The 11349-nt window shown below is 40.0% G+C and overlaps 1 pseudogene; it reads right to left on the bottom strand.

Annotated features, from left to right (window-relative positions):
• Window positions 1-7792: 7792 nt before the first annotated feature.
• LOC111725784 lies at window positions 7793-7901 on the bottom strand (annotated as a pseudogene).
• Window positions 7902-11349: the final 3448 nt, after the last annotated feature.

The raw sequence follows: 11349 nt of genomic DNA, 5'->3' as shown, positions 1-11349 counted from the left end.
GTAAAGCAAGCAGACAGCCCTCAGAATGGGAGAAGATATTTGCTGGTTATATCTCTGACAAAGGTTTAATAACCAGAATCCACAGAGAATTCAAGTGTATTAGCAAGAAAAGAATAAGTGATCCCATCTCAGGGTGGGCAAGGGACTTGAAGAGAAACTTCTCTGAAGGACTCTATTATCTTAACTGAACTCTGCTTGAGACAGTTTCATTTATGTTATATATAAAAATCAAGGCTATTTTTCCCCCATCACCCCAAAGTTTCTCTTCTTTTTCACAGGAGATAATAAAAAAAAAAATCACAAAAGTATTATCATTGTCCAGCAACAGAGTGACTGGATAATTGGTTAATAAGCTTTTGCAATTGTATCTGGTAACCCAGTGACAGTTCTTTTGAACCCGTCTTGCGTCAGCAGTACTGTGTGTAGGTATTTGGAAAGGGGTTTCCAGGAACCTGTAGGAAGGGAGTGGAGAACTTAGACAGAGGAGGGAAGGGCGGTGGCTGCTGAGTATTTGGGGGAAACTGTCTCGTACATGCCCTAGAGTTGTGTCCTGCTCAAGGGACAGGGAAGCTGAGCTCTCTCTCTCCACTGTATCTCACTGGTCATTCGTGGAGGGCTCCTGCCAAGGGATTTTCTTTGGCCAAAGAAAACCCTCAGGCCGAGTCCCAGGCACTCAAAGTAAAAGGCATGTGTGTGTGTAACTCCTCGAGGATTGAAACTTTGCATTGTAGTTTTAACTTTTACTTGTGAATAATGAGCCAGTTGATTTTATGTATTCATGAAGGAAACTGCCCAGGGTAAGGAGCTCCCTGAATCGTATATAGGAATTGTCACATTTTATTTACTCTGGAACTCTTCTTTCAGGTATTGGTTGATCTCGTGATTATGTCTTTTTTAGAAAGTACCATAAATCCTCAGTTTGTAACCAGACCACCAGCTGCACAGCCAACACACTTTGAAAGGAGCCTCATAAAAACACCAAGTTCAAATTTCCTTGATGTCTTTAGCTGCAGAGGATAAAACCAAAAGGGAAAAGAAATACAGTCTCACCCGCAAACTTTTCACAGGCACGAGGCAGGACGCTTCAGAGAAGCTCATGAGTAATGACAGGTATTCAAAGAGAAAGACTGATTAAAAACCAGGAAGCACGAGGACTTTCTTAAAAACAATGGAGCAGCAGACAGAGCATGTTTAAATCAAGTTTAAAAAGGTGGTGATAAAAATGTAAATCAGTGGTTGCCTCCGGATCTCTTAACCAGCAGAATAAATCGAGATGCAATCAATTCTTCTCCTTTGGATTACAGCTGTGTTTTCCCTGATTGAAAGTAAAGTGACAGGAAAGTAGACAGTTTTAAACGTTATTGAGAAATGACATGGAAATGGGTTAAAGCCACTGGCATTTGGAAAACTTCTCTCCCATCCTTGAAGCTGGCCCAAGGCTCCATCTGGGCAGAGCTGTGGCATTTTAAAGACTTCAGCGTCTCTTGGTCATCACACATGCAAGTTAATTAGCTACACGCCTCGACCCCCCCAGTCTGGAGGAGGAAATGATACTTAATCATACCTGGCATGGTTTGTCTCCTGATTCTGAAATTGACAGCAATTTACACTTTGTACAGGTCTTGGCTGCCTTCACCTTCCATTGCCTGCTTTCAACTCCTCTCCTCCAAATCCTGTTTTCTTCTTCAAAAGACGAGCGCCCCTCCTTCCACCCATCCTTTTGTATGATTCAGGATCTTTTTCCAGAAATCATTCCTCTTCCTTTTTTGCTTTCAGCCTCCTCCACTTTTTTGATGGCCTTTTCCTTTCTGCTCTGGCTCTAAATGGAAAATACAAAGAACAAACAGCCCCCTTCCCCACCAAGCCAGCTCCGACCTAAGTTGCTCTTCTAATTTTTCCCCTTTTCACTGCTGAAACTCTTGGAACAGCTGTCTGTACCTGCCCCATTCATTTCTCTTCCTATTTACGCTGCATCCCCCTGTGTTTTGGCTTTGACTTTGTATTTTGCTGAATATGACCCTTCTTAAGGTCACAAATAACCGCCCGCTGGCTAAATCACAGGGCTTCTCTTAATTCTTTATCCTCCGCGGTTTCTCCCGGCAGTATTTCATCGTGGTGCTCATAGCCTCCTTGAAGATTCTGTGAACCTTGGCCTCTGAGAGAGGCCTTGCTCTCCACGTCCACTGCCTTTCTGACCACTTGCCTTCATTTTTCCCTTTTCTCATTGTTCGTCTCCTTTATAAAAAAGGCTGTTGTTCCAAGTTTTCTGTCCCCGGGACTCTTCTTACCCTTTGTGAGCACATCCGTTTCTAGGGCTTCAGTTACCATTGTCATCTCTGGGGCAGTGGACTCCAGCTGCTTAACGGTCACTTCTAACAAGCTGGGCACTGCCTCCCAGGCCAGAAGAATGATCTCACACACACACCTCTTCCTTTACGCCTTCTTGCTTTTAATGGTGTCAGCACCCACCCCATTGCTCAGGCTGCAAACCAACATCACTTGGACTCTCCATTCCCCCCACTGCCAGTCTTGTCCATCCCACCATGTTACCTCTTGACTTTCAAGCCTGCTTTTTCCTCTCCATCCACCCCCTGCCACTTCCCTAGGCTGAGCCTTCATGCTCTCCCAGAAGGATTATTATGATAGCAACTTGTGAGTGATCTCTGTGCCTCAAGGTCCCCAGTCTCCCTATTTCCCTAAAGGCAGATTGAATCAGGCCACTTCTGTACTTCAGAACCTCTGATGAAGCTTCATTGCCTCCAGCAGTGTTTATCTGCTCATGATTTGCAGGGCACTTGAGAAGAAGTAGGCATCGCAGAGATGGACCCACAGGGTATCGCAGAGCCAAGTTAGGGGTGCCAGGTGGGGAGGACAAGGTGAGTTCGGGAAGGGAGGAGGGAGTATCACAAGGTCCATGGGGATGGCCCAATTTAGACACCCACTTCTTCCATGCTCAGAGACCCACTCTTCTCTTCCTCCCCTTTCCTCTGCCAACTTCTGCTGGCCACTCATCCCACCATGGATTTCCCTGCAGCCCAGCATGCATTTCCCAGGTAGAAGCACTCTTGGCCTGACACCTTAGGCCAGTGCTGAGCTCCATGGGTCATGTGTTACAGGAAAAGTGAGATAGGGAGGTACCTCCTGATTCTGCTTCCTGTCTTCACGAGGTCACAGTTGCTAAAAGGTGACCCACCAAAGCTGGTGGGAAGTGCCAAAGTTCTGGCACTTCCCTTTAGAGGCAGTGTAAGCATCAGCCAATCTCATCACCTCTCTAAACCTCAGTTTCCCCAGCTATAGCTACTTTGGAGTTGTCGTGAGACTTAAAGGAGCAAATGCATATTAACAACTTCATGGAGTGCCTGGATCAAGTAGTGCTGAATAAATGGTAGTGGTTGTTAGAATACCCTGTGCCCTTGAACCTCATTCACCTGTTCAACAATATCGAAGGTCTTGTCTGGATGATCTGGTTATGAACACATCTAAAGGATCTATCCAAAGAACTCGACAGTATTTTGAACATTGTGTGGAGACCCCCCAAAAGACTTGCTAGAAGGTCCTCATGAGGATTTTCTAGAATTGTGTGGCAGGGATGAATATCTAAAGAATCTTTCTTCCATTACTTTTCTGACACCATCAAACATTTGAAACACTCTGAAGTAGAACAGGTTGTGGTGCACTGGTCAGATGGCTTCTGGTGACAAAGATTGTTGTGCAGAAGAGATTATCACTGTGATGTTGAATTGATTCTCAGCATGCAACTGCATCCATGGGAGGGGTTACATTTCTTTGGCTCATTTCAATTATGTGCACATGAAGTCAGAGTTTCCTTTTTCTAAATGTTTTAAAACTGAGAATGTATCTATTTAACGTATAGAGCGTCGTGTTTTGATGTATATACATAATAAACTGATTACTGCAGTCAAGCTAATTGACATAGCCATCTCTTCATGTACTTCCTGTGTGTGTGTGTGTATGGGGAGGACGCATAAGATCTACTCTCTTGCAAATTTCAAATATGTAACATGTTATCATTAACTATAACCCCATGCTTTATATTAGAGCTCCAGAACTTATGCATCCGAAATGACTGAAGCTTTGGACCCTTCAGCCAACATCTCTCATTTCTGTCCCCAGCTCCCCCCTATAACTACCATTCTGTTAGCTTCTGAGAATTGTGGGTTTTTTTTTTAGATTTCACATATAAGTGAGACCATGCAGTATTTTTCTTTCTATGTTCGGTTCAAAGAAATTGTAGCATATACATACTTTACAAAACAAAGAAAAAGAAGGAAACCTTGCTATTTGTGACAACACAGATCAACCTAGAGTTCATTAATAAGTGAAAGAAGCCAGGATTTTCTGTTCTTATTGAGGGAGAATTTTCCAACGATGTGAAATCTCATCTTTTTTAACCAAGTTGAGCCACATCTATCTCTTTTATTATAACTGATTAGCAGCAGCTCCAGTCTCATCACTGAGAGTTCTATTTTGGGGTATGCATTTTTATACATCAGTCAGACTTATTATGCCGTACATTTCATTGTTAAAATTCTCTTTTCATTAAAATTTGATAAATATTTTATGCATACCTTATACTTATGGCAAGCAGCATTTTCCATTTATGAGTACTATTGTGCTTTTTAAATGTATACAAGTTAAAAAAAAAAAAGCTGACCTAATAAAATTTTAAAATACAATGAAGTAAATTGCAAGAGTCGGTTGCTTGTAGCTATGACAAAAAGTCTGAAGTGTGGTATGTGACAATTGAAATTTGGGGACGTGGGCATTACTGCACTCAGATTCCTTGGCGTGGCCTCTGTACTGGGTTGAATAATGTGTTCCTCAGTATTCATCAGGGAACCTCTGGATGTCACCTTCTGTGGAAATAAGGTCTTTGCAAGTGTAATTAGTTAGGGTGAGGTCATATTGGGTGAGGATGGGCCCTAAATCTCACGACTGGTGACCTTGTAAGAAGACCATGTGGAGACACACAGGGGAGACAGCCATGTGACAAGAGCTCAGAGACTGAGATGCTGCATCTCCATAAGCCCAGGGATGCCAAGGGTTAGCAGTGACCACCAGTAGTTAGGAGAAAGGCAAAAACAGGCTCTCCCTCAGGGCACTCAGAAGGAGCCAACCCGGCTGACTGGGCACCTTGACTATGGACTTCTGGCCTCCAGATCTGTGAGAGAATAAACTCCTGGTATTTGAAGCCACCCATTTGTTGCAGCATCTTGTAGGAAACTGATACGTGCCTCCCAAGACCTTCTCGTCATACTCCTTCTCAGTATTTCTGGAAGATGCAGAATGGTCCCAGGCTTCTGTCTTCTGTCTCCCCCACCAACTTCACCTGTGTGTAGTCAGTCCTTCCTTCCTACCCCGTATAGCACTTCTTATGTTGTCAAGTTTTCCTTTCCTGTGGTATTTCATGTAGCTTATTGTTCAGGTCTGCTCCTCTGTCAATCCTTTGAACATCCTAAGGGTTCAGACTGTTTTTATCTTCGTATTTCCGCAATTTGGGATGTGACAGGCGCATAATTGGTTTCCCTTAAATATTTAATGAACGAAAGTTCCTCTTAATTTTTTTGGGGGGGAGGCGGTTTCTGTATTTTACAAACTAAGACTATTTCTTTCATTCCCTTTAAAAGATGTGTGTAAAAATGAATGCCACTTTGAATGTAAAAACAGGTCGTAGTGAGATCAAAAGTTAAGTCTTCCTGGCCTGGCTATTAGAAACTGCTATTTAAAATTTATTTAATTTAGAAATTATTTTATTTTATGAAGATGAATGATAGAGTAAAAGGAATAAACCAGTAAATAATTGTCTTGAAACTGTAGAGAGTAAAAGCCACAGTGACTTCATTGAAGGCTATTAAGGGCAAGGTCACAGCCAGCAAATCAGAGAAATATTTTCACCTAATTAATTGAGGTGAGTTCATGTTATTAAAGACCTGAAAAGCTTTTATGCTCAGAATTATTCTTCATACCATCTCCTGCCACAGTGTATGGGAAATGGGTCAGGTAGAAAATTTGTGGGAAGAGATGAATTTTTTTTTCATATTCTGTAATCAGTTGAAGGTGATCATAAGACAGCCAAATTATTTCAAGACCAAGAAAGGCTTTTTTTTCCCCCTTGTTTTTAGTTGTTTGAAATTCATTGAAAGTACAATGAATTAGGTTTCACTGATTGCATTTGTTAGGTAAAGTCCCTCTTATAACTGTGTCCTGCCCCCAAGAGGTGAGCCATACACTGTGCCCCCCCCACCGCCCTCCATCCTCCTCTCTCCCTGATCCTTCATTTCCTTACCCCCCATCCTGTATTAGATCATCTACTGCCTTCGTACTAGGATTGAGTACAATACTAAGAAGAACACGTTTCAACTCAATCCAGGTCAATACAAAAGATGGAAAGTCTCTATCTTTTAATGGCTGAATATTATTTTATAGTATACATATACCACAACTTGTTGATCCATTCCTGAGTTGGTGGGCATTTAGGTTGTTTCAACATTTTGGCGATTGTAAATTGAGCTGCAGTAAACAGTCTAGTGCAAATGTCCTTATGATAAAATGATTCTTTTTTCTTCTGGGTAAACACCAAGTAATGGGATTACAGGATCAAATGGGAGGTCTAATTCAAGGATTCTCCATAACAGGAAAGGTTTTGCTTCAAGAAAAGAAAGCCCAATGGAGAAGGCCAACTATTTCAAGGACTCTATGTCTCCTGAATTAGTTTGTGTTTTTGAACCATTTTCCTGAGTCAAAACTTTGGCCACTAGTTAGAGGAATTAATTTATTATTCACAAAAGAGAGGGGTATGGAACCCTGAGTCTAACATATTCTTAAACCATAAATTAAATCCCAATGAAGTTATGAATTTGAAAGGGCTGACTGTGGTTATATCTTAAATATTGGTTCTATGTCGGGAGAGAAAAAATATTAGCAAAGTGGCTTTTGGTAATAAATTCAGATTTCCTGAAAGTGAGATGTAAGTTGCAAATTGTTTTTCTATGGGCTCTGTCAGAAAAGGTTTTCAAAGGAACATTCTTTCATCTATAGGTAAGAAAATATCACCCCTTTACCAGAGTGTTCTGGCTGCTTTCACTGGCAAGGTCCACTTTTGTAGCCCCTAGCTAGTGACTGTGTGGTTGTCCTGGAAAGAAAATTATTCCTGGAATCCCAGCTCTCTAGTGTACACACATCAACAATAATCCTTTAAGAGAGGAAAGATGAGCAGCTTCTCAAAAATCTTAGGCTATCGATAAATGCAGTTGATAGTTGGCAGATACAAGCTTTGTTTCAGTTATCTATTATCCAAAATGTAAAAAAAAAAAATTTTTTTTCTCCCCTCATGATAATGTGGGTTGCTTTGGTTTAGCTGGGTTATTTTATTTTTCTGTCTTTCATGATGTCATCTGGGTTCATTTACTTGGTTATATTCACTTGGTATCTTGGCTGGGTTGGAGGTTCCAAGAAAGCTTCAGTCAAATGTCTTATGCTTTGGAGCTTCTCCATGTGTACTTTACACGAGTAGCTTGGGCTTCCTAGCAACATGGAGGCCTCAGATGAGTCAGATTTGTTACACTCCCAGCAAGTTCCAGAGGGAAAGCATCTTCAAGGACAGAACTGGATCCAGTACAGTGTCATTTACACCCAATTTAAAGGGCCAACACAATTCAGGAGAAGGAAAGTGGACTCTACTTTTTAAAAAAAAATTTCAGATTGATAGGAGGGTTCAAATGTTCAGGTTACATTGTTTTCATTTCTTTCTTCTTCTTTTTTTTTTTTAATAAGCCTACAGCACCCAGTATTCCCAGGCAGTCTCCCATCCAAGTACTAACCAGGCCTGACCCTGCTTAGCTTCCAAGATCAGGCACATTCAGGGTGGTATGGCTGTAGACCATTGTTTTCATCTCTAAGGTAAAGTTCAAGTTGTAGTTGAGCCCTTCACCCAGGGGGTGTGCTGAACATCCTCACACTGTGTACAATCTCCCTCCCTCCTCTCCCCTCCTCTCTCCTTCTTCTCTCCTATTTGCTAGACCATCCTTGTGTTTTTCTTTCTAGTGGTGCATAGTTGTTTATATATTGGTTTCATGTTAGTATTGAGTAAATTGGATACTCCCTCCTGCCCCCATTCTTGTGATACTTTACTAAGAAGAATGTGTTTCACTCCATCTAGGTAAACACAAGATATCAAGTCTCTGTTTTTTCTTATGGCTGAATAATACTCCATGGTATATATATATAGGTTAGTGGGCACTTGGATTGATTCCACATCTTGCAAACTGTGAATTGAGCAGCAATAAACATTCTGGTGCCACTTGGAGTCTACTTCATAATGGGGAGACTGACATGTTCCTATAGGAGAGAAGGAATTGATGGTGGCTAACTGTGGAGAAGACTTACCAGAGCTCTTCACTCACTTTTAATTATCACCATAGATTTTCTTATGTATCTTCAGCTCCCCTTACCAAAAAACAAAACAAACAAAACAAAACAAAACTTACATGCTCAGTCCTTTGGGAAAGACGATCCTAATTGTTCTTAATAATTGGTACTATTTGGTCAAGTCTTACTAGGAGTTTAGTGCTGAGATTTGTTCTTTATGTACATGAGCAAATCCTTACAACCACCGGGTGAGGGAGATAGCTGTATTTTCTTGATTTAAAACACTTGGGCTTTGAGCAAGCACGGAACTCGTCCAAGTTTTTATAGCTTATAAAGTGGCAGAGCTAACATTAGAAACTAGATGTTGATGTTTTTGCACTGAAACATGATAGTTTTTTTAGGTCCACAATGAAGTTGATATTTGAAACTGCTGTCAAATCCATCTGCACCAGATTTGTTGACTTTCCTGAATTTTGCTAACAGAATTTCCCTGAAATAGACATTCCTGTTCTCAGCCTGCAGACCAGGACGAGGTCTATGGGATCTCTGCATTAACGGGAACTACCTCCAAGCGTTCAGATTTATGACTTCTCCAAAAACAGAAACATTTTTCAGGACTTCTGTGGTTCATCACCCCCCCCATTCCCCCTCCCCGCCCAGAAAACCCCACCTCGTGCTCACATGTTGCCCACCTGAGTGATGTGGAAGGCATCTCCACATCCCTAGGTCTTAATGTTTGCTTGTCCAATATTAGCATATCTTAATTACATTTTCCCTGTTGAAGTCTTAGACCGCAGCTGCCCAGACTACAGAGACTTTTTCAGTGAGTTAAACAAATAGAAGATTGGCTTTTATTATTTTGAGTGTTAGATTCTTGTCATGTTCGCTTGTGAACTTTATAGTCTGTTAAACTCTCCGCTACATTCCTTTAGGCCGTTAGTACTTTCCGCGCTCGTCTGTGCTTCACTTTGATGTCCGTATTTTATATTTCTGGTCATGTATTTACTGTTCGCTATCATTAAAAATAGTTAAATTGCTCAATCTCCGGCTTGGGATTTTTTTATTATAATTTTCCAATTCTCCGAAACTCGTTTCTTGGCAGAAATTGGCCAAGGTTGGGTTTTTGTTTAAATACTACAATTCTATTATGATTTAATTTTTCAGAGAGGAGGAAGAGAGGTATAGCTTAAAAAGACAGTAAAAAGATAGATGTCCACCCTTTTCTACTGTGAGTTACAAGAGCTGGGCAGTCATGATACTGTTCTATTATTGCCATACCAGGGTAAAGAATTTTAGTGAAAGGTGAAATTGGTGTTACATCTTAGACCTAAAATATTGGATGAGCTTTCTAAATGTAATCCTAGTTCCCATCATTGCTTTTCCTCTATGGGAGTCTATCCTGAAGGAACTCTCCCGAGGAATGGGTCTCTTAAAGCATTTATATAAGATATTATTTTGTATTTTACTTGGAAGTTTATTTTAAGCAATGTGAATCTTTAAAAAAATATAACTACTTGTCAGTTATGTAGATTTTTCTACTGTCTCCATATTTTTTAGATTAAGAGCTGATTCTTGGGCCATTCCTTTTTAAGATGGTCACATTCCAAGTTTCCGTGATCCATGTTGGGGTACATTTTTTTTCGTTCTATTCACTGTGCAAGGTTATTTATAATGAATACAAGGTAACATGCCTATTACATAAAAATAAAATAACTATTTTGGTGAAAGGAATTGGAAGATGTGGCATAATTAGACAGTGGGCATTTGTATTCTCCTATTATCACTTTAGAGCTGCAAAAAAAAAAAAAATTGGAAGTAATTTATTTCATCTTGGTAATGCTCCTTCTTTCTGGTCCAACAATTTATCAGAAATGTTAATCCAGCAAGCAGTAAGTGGTGGGGGGAGAGGAGAGAGGGGATTTAAAATTAGCCTGGAAATATTGCACAACTCATTAAAAATGTAATCATGCGTAAAATGAGATCAATGAAAATTTATCTAAAAGTGCAAGGAAAAGGCATTTTCTAGTATGATACTGGATTTAATAGACTGGATTTTAATTTAGTCAGTTTGCTACAAAAAAATCCCTCCAGGCGAAATAAAACCGTTTTCCCTCCCAGTTATTATACAGACAGCTAATTTTCAGACTCCTCCTTTCTGATAGTCAATCTTATCTCTTGGTGGATACGGGTTTCAGTATATTGCAGAATTTGTTTTCTTTACATTTTCCATTACTGCTTTCATTTGCATGATAAATGATTAGAAGCAGAAACAGGGGGGAAAACCCATGCAAAACATTTCTTTATTAATTTTGTTTAAATTAGAGTAACTTTTTAATTCACCCATACCCCTCCCCATTTAACACCCAGGGTATCAGAGAGGTATTGTAATATTTCATTGTACACCTACTTGAAACAGGTTACACAGTTTTGGCCTTGCACTTTCTTCACGTAACATTTTATTTTATTTTTATATTTGTAGTTTATATTTTGGTTCCTGTCTTGTGCTATTTGTGATGCTGATGAGTTTTTCCTCTTATAAAAGAGGCTGAGTCTAAGGAGCAGAGGTTTAAAATAGGTTAACATTCACAAGTGTAAGAACTTTGATTTATTTCGCAGATGACAATTCTTGAACAATGACTAGAGTTGGTAAAATTGGGCTTTGTTTAAGTCTTCTGCCCCTCTATCTTAGCTGTTTTTCCATCTGATAATTTAGAAATAAGAAACAATGTTGCTAAAGAACACATTAATGAAAATCGTCTAAGGTCTTACTCTTCCTCCCAGGTTCTAAATTAAAAGAAGCTAGCTTTATCAATAAAAACTTGCCTGGGGGCAAAAATTATTATATAAACTGACTGATTCCGAAAAATTTGTCTCTAGGAAATGACTCAAGTATTCTTGCCTTAGAATCATTCACGTGAATAACTCTTCTTTCTTTCTTTCTTTTTTCTTTTTTTTTTTTAT

Source organism: Otolemur garnettii, unplaced genomic scaffold (assembly GCF_000181295.1).
Source record: "Otolemur garnettii isolate 467f Iridium unplaced genomic scaffold, OtoGar3 scaffold00047, whole genome shotgun sequence".
Lineage (NCBI taxonomy): Eukaryota > Metazoa > Chordata > Mammalia > Primates > Galagidae > Otolemur > Otolemur garnettii.
Note: the sequence above shows the minus strand (reverse complement) of the source record. Positions and strands in the feature narration are given on the sequence as shown.